This window comes from Gavialis gangeticus, unplaced genomic scaffold (assembly GCF_001723915.1).
Source record: "Gavialis gangeticus isolate Ggan-Ray unplaced genomic scaffold, GavGan_comp1, whole genome shotgun sequence".
Classification (NCBI taxonomy): domain Eukaryota; kingdom Metazoa; phylum Chordata; order Crocodylia; family Gavialidae; genus Gavialis; species Gavialis gangeticus.
The window spans coordinates 17,522,417-17,528,403 of NW_017729032.1; the positions used below are offsets into that span (position 1 = coordinate 17,522,417).

General features: G+C 42.3%; 1 long non-coding RNA gene across 1 annotated transcript; it reads right to left on the reverse strand.

Moving 5' to 3' along the window:
* Positions 1-2,146: 2,146 nt before the first annotated feature.
* On the reverse strand, positions 2,147-3,802 carry LOC109302450. Its single transcript, XR_002098782.1, has 2 exons — positions 3,644-3,802; positions 2,147-2,973 (listed from the first exon to the last, which is right to left on the reverse strand). It is a non-coding gene; the product is annotated as an uncharacterized LOC109302450 (long non-coding RNA).
* Between the last annotated feature and the right edge of the window lie 2,185 nt (positions 3,803-5,987).

Consider the following 5,987-nt stretch of genomic DNA (forward strand, 5'->3'; position numbering starts at 1 on the left):
CTGACTGTCCTCTTCCCACTCTCCCCAAAACCTTGCAGATTGGAACTCTGCCAGCCTTCAGAGAGCTCTTTGCAAAAGTGCAATATCCACATGTTTCTCCATTAAAATAAGAAATCCATGTTTTTTTCCATGGGAAATTGAAAACCTGGATCCCTTTTTATGATGCATAAAATCACACATTCTTTTCATAAGAGTAAGGATGTTGGCAACAGGGCTCCAATTTGGTTCCAACTTCATAAGTGCACATGGCCCAACTAGATTTCTTCTGCACATAAGCTGAATAGGTTGTGCACTGCATATTATTCCTGTGCATCCATCAAAGGCTGCTACATGTTGGACCACAGGATTGGAAGGTACCACTTATGAGTCAACAGTGTTCCCTTGTTGCCAAGAAGGCTAATGGCATCCTGGGCTGCGTTTTTAGGAGTGTTGCCAACAGATCAAGAGAAGTAATTATTCCCCTCTATTCAGCACTGGTGAGGCCACATCTGGAGTACTGTGTCCAGTTTTGCACCCCCCACCCCCCCCCAAGAAACAATGTGGACAAGCTGGAGGGAGTCCAGTGGAGGACAACAAAAATGGTTAGGGGCTAGGGGACATGACTTATGAGGAGAGGCTGAGAGAACTAGGCTTATCTAATCTGCAGAAGAGAAGACGGGGGGATTTGATAGCAGCCTTCGACTACCTGAAGCAGGGCTCCAAAGTGGATAGAGTTAGACTTCTCAGTGGAGGCAGATGACAGAACAAGGAGCAATGGTCTCAAGTCGCCACAAGGGAAGTTTAGGTTAGATATTAGGAAAAAAAACTCTCTCACTAGGAGGCTAGTAAAACACTGAAACAGGTTACCCAGAGAAGTTGTGAAATCTCCATCCTTGCAGGTTTTTAAGACCCAGGTAGACAAAGCCCTAGTGGGGATGATCTAGTTGGAAATGGTTCTGCTTTAAACAGGGGGATAGACTAGGTGGCCTCCTGAAGCCCCTTTCAACCCTAATTTTCCATGATTTCTATCTTCATGTCCAGCTACCTGGAACAGCAGGCGACTAAGTTACCAATCTTGAGTCCAAAAGTGCCAACAGGAACATCCACAACAGCCCTCCCTCTTCTTCCAACAAGCATCCTGAAAGCTTTCCCCTCATATCTCTGTAACAGATTTAGGAGCTGTAGTACGGAGAACCAAAGGCCTCAGAACAACCTCAATGTACCGTAGGGAGGAACAAGAGATATGAAGGGTATGACCTATGCCTTGGTCCTCTGCAATGGTAGGAAATATGTTACCTAAAACATGCCCAGATGATCCTAGTAGTGGATTGTGTCTTCCTCTATAGGATAGGGCAACACATCTATTCTGTACCACATCAGTTCTGGAATGAAGAGACTTATATACATAGTACATTGAAACAGCCTTCATTGGCTTCAGCTAGGATCAGTAAGTCCCCAGTGGGAGCATCACCAGCAAGGGATATGGTTGCTCTACTAAGTGATGTGGATCTAGTACATTTCAGAGTGAGGAGCCCTATACACAACATTTAAAGACCCCATCTCATGCAGTAAAATTAACGACATGAGGGAACAAAAAACCCACCAAATCCAAAAAGGCACATTTCTGCCTAATGCTCCATCCACTGGGGGAAAGCTGTGGATTTCAGGGGAGACAGGATTCATGGGCAAACTCTGCTCCATTTCCTGTGGACATTGGGGTCTCCAGTATGGAGGACTTGATCCTTCCCAGTGTTCTGTAGGCCTTTTCCTCCCCCACATGCATCCTTCAGGAAAAATGATTCCTACCCATACTATGTGTTAATTAGAAGCGTTATCTTCAGCATGAATTTGTGCTCAGGTATCTTCTGGGTTTTACAGAAAGTTTGATACCTACCCGCAACCTCTCCTTCCTCAGACCACTAGAAATACGCTCGACTGAATAGATTAGAAAGAGTGGGGTATTCAGGAAGTGGGACACACAGCATGATGGGGAATGAACACTTTGTACTCAAATTTCTAGGTCACGGAAAAGAGCATAGTTGATAAAGTTTATTCAGCATTTCTGGATCTCTGCATGAAAGACACTCTTCCTAAAATGTGACTCACAATCATTACCATCCCCAGTTCTCTAAAATGATATGAAATAAAGAAATAGCCTCTCCAGCCATCCAAAAATGTGTTCATTTAATATTTAAGCTTTCAAAGTGATTATACAATTGGACAGGGTTGTTCTTTGGCTCCTGGCTCTAGCAGCCTGATAGTGCCATATCCTTTGAAAAAGCGAATCAGATATTCTGATATATAAACCCCGGGCGCATCTGACTTTGAATAATATATCAAGCATCGCCGAATAAAATCTCATAATAATTTAATCAACATCCTTGGAGTCTTCATTGTGGAAATCTGCCAAGAGAGACAGGGACAAGGTGGAAGCCCTGATATGCCTCTGTGGCCTGTGATATTAAAGCTGTGCTGATGTAATGCATTGCTAGTGGGCTTCCCATCTCTGCTAAGGCTGATGACAGCTTAGCGAAGAGCAGTGTGGGAAGCAACTGCATGTCCTAGTTAGTAGATCACTAGATCAAGAATCAGGAAACCTAAGTTTTATTCTCAGCTCAGCTACTGGCCTGCACTGTACTATTGGGCGATTCATCACGCCTCCATTTCCCCTTCTACTCTGTTTATGTAAACTGTTTTGAGCAGGGGCTACTCCTCCCTATGTTAAAGCATAGAGCATGGGATCTATGGTGTTACTATGATAAAGAACAACTTCTAAATATCAAGCGAGCTCCTACTCAGAAAAATGACCATATAAAATGATATTCTCTTACTCCAGTCTTTGCTATACATTACATGTATTTGCTAGGTTTAGCACAGCTGCCAATTCCATCGGCACTGAGGAACCCAGATAAATGTTGGCAGGATTTTTTTCTGATGTATTGCAGTTGCATGGAGGCAAGGAAGAACTCCTTTTAGTGAACAATGTCCCACGACCTGAAGTCCATGACAGAGCTTATGAATGATTGAATTTAGGGTTCATTGGCAATTCCCAAAAAATCAAAATTATTTCAGGTCAACCTGCGGGAAAGTTTTCAGAAGCTCCCAGCAAGCCATAGTAGCAATAGCAATAGTTTGATCCTAAATTACATGTTTTGTTTCCTTTTCAAACATTTTTAACTTCAATTTTTAAATAAAACTGAAGGAAATTGGAATCATAATTTCAAAGTAAAACCTCAACATGGCCTGTTTAAAAATATTTTTTTTTAAACTTATTTAATTTGACCTTTTTCTGCTGCCTTAAAAATCAGGTAAGCAGACAAAACTGTGACATGCTGTGGTGTTGCCAAATACACATTTTTCATGGGAAAAATAGTTTTGCCCAATAAAATTCATCCGACTATTCTGCAGAACTCAGATCATAAAACTCTACTGTTCCACTCAGGTTTTCAAATCAAAAACATTTAACACAACCTTTAACTGGTACGTGTATATGTAGCAGCACTCTCTTCACATTTTGGCTTCAGTTTAAGCTAGCAACATAGCTTTGGTTTTTACTCTACCTATACAACGTCACCAGAGACACGTTGTCCTCCCCACACAATGCTCATGTTCTGATTGTGTACTTAGGAGGAAAAATATTGGCTACTGACCCAGCCCTGCTTACCTGGTAATCTTTGGAGACAAACTCAACCTACGAAAACTAAGCCTGGCAAGCAGTAAGACAGACAAGACAGTAAGTTATGCATCCTCTGGGAGACAATTATCTTCAAAGGGACCATCTAACAATGGCCATCAGCATATCATTCCATGGCCATTTCCCATCTGAAATATCAAGGACAGGAATTTTTTTTTATACAACTCACTCATATTAACTTGTTTCTATTTATTTATGAATTCAGCAGGCTACAGGTGGCTTTTTAGGAGAAGGAAACACTATATGGTTTGTCACAGAAAGGATGAAAACCCCCTTGGTCCCTCAAGCAATGTCTCAGTTGTAACAAATTTTCAAATGCCAGCACTGTTGAGGGACGTCCCTTTCATTTTCACTTAAATAAATCCATCCAGTGGTGACATGAAAAGAGCAAACAACAGTTGATGCAGAGCAAATGCATTAGACAAACTCTCTCCCTCAACTACACGTATAAGTACCTTTGGAGACCAGAGGGATTATTCCACAGATGGTAAATTGTCTGACATGTATGCAAGCTGACAAGGGTTTTCAACCTTCAATTATTATACAGAATCATTTTCTATTTAACGCAGGATTTCTGCCCCTGAACTTCACTTTATATTATTATTTGTTGGAGGGCTACTGTCAGCTTCAGGGCAAGAGTACTTCCAAGACTGCAAAGTGCCATTTATAACTGCCTGCATAAAGATTAGGAGATAAAATTAGAATCTAGGGTGACTTAACTTGTTCAGGTAAAGCTGCTAATCAGCCCCAAGACACATACTCCTGGACAAACTGGACGACAGAGAACATTACCAAGCGTCTCTTCAATCTTAATACTTTGCAATTCTGCCGCAGTCAGTACTGTAAACACCGAGTACGCAGATGGCAAAACATTGGTGTCAGCTGTAAATGCTGCCTCCAAACTATTTCATCCATGCATTCCTTCACAGTCTCCCCTGGTATAACTCCATAGGTATCTCACTGGTGTTAGGACTCCTGGGGTGAACTGAACCCACTGCAGAAACTTGAACGAAGGTCTCTTATGACTTTGGTTGTCAGTGATTTGTGGTGGTCTATTGTGGGGAGATTTGGAGGTGGGAGGAAGGGGGTACCCTTTTTCTCTAGAAAGGAAAATAAAACCTATTCTGTTTATTGTCACCCTGCCTAGCCTGACACCTTGACTCAGTCATCCAGTCCCCTTTTTATTTCTACTTGAAGTAGCCACTCTGGCTGACCGTATTTTGGAGCTTTACAAAACAAACGGTACTGGCAGCTTCACACAGCGTGTTTGGTTAACAGAAAGACTTTATGGTGCTACATAAAACTGATAACAGGTCATAATCTTAGTCAGCACACAAAGCGTATATAACTTCAGCCAAACATTTATGAACACCATCAAAATTAGCCGGAAGAAAGCAGTCTATTATCTGTTTGCCAGTAAATCTCCTCTTTGAACAAGAAATAAATCACAGCAGTAATGGCGCCATATTTATGCCATTTCCATTTAATTCCTCTTCTTCACAAAGGAATATTTTGGTTTTTAAACATAAAACAACATGCTCACAGCAGGTGCTGCTAAATATATGTGTGCCCAAACAGCCAGGCTGCCTCTGTAGACAGAGAAATGTGCCTCAGCACAAAACGGCAGAATAAAGCTCCACTAGGAACTACATAACAACCAACTGGAGAATAACACCAATAGAAGAGACTAATGCTCATGAAAATGCACTGTCTCACTATCATCTGTGTGTCATTCTGAGACGATCAAATGGACTGTAAGGGCAATTTCCACCCAAGCTTGCTATAATGGCAGGTTTGCTATTTGAACAATATATCTTATATCAGTTACCACAATCTATTTATTTATAATTGGGGTTATGTTCCATTATTTATAGAACTTGATTAGATTGCACTCATTCTTTTGTCAGCCGATGAACCAGAAACAAGAAGTGCAAAACACAATGGCCTCTGCACAAATGCCTGGAAATGAATGGTATAACCAATAGGCCTGTGTGAAGCAGCTAGTATTTGCGTTGGATTCGGCTGATTCGGGGGACAGCGATTCGATTTGGCAATTCATATCACTGTCCCAATTCCATTTGGCCAAATATAATTTGGAGATTCAGCTGCTGCTGAAACTCCAAATGAGCCAGACCGGGCCCATCCCCACCCGCTCTCCCAGCCCCGCAATGGCTGCCCCACTGGCCCCAACTTCCGGTTCTTGTTAAAAAAAAGAGCACAGACTCAGCAGGGGCTGCCAGGCAGGGGGTGATCCCTGCTGCCCCCCACTGCCCCACATTGCATGGGGGCTCTACACAAGCCCCCCACCTCCCCC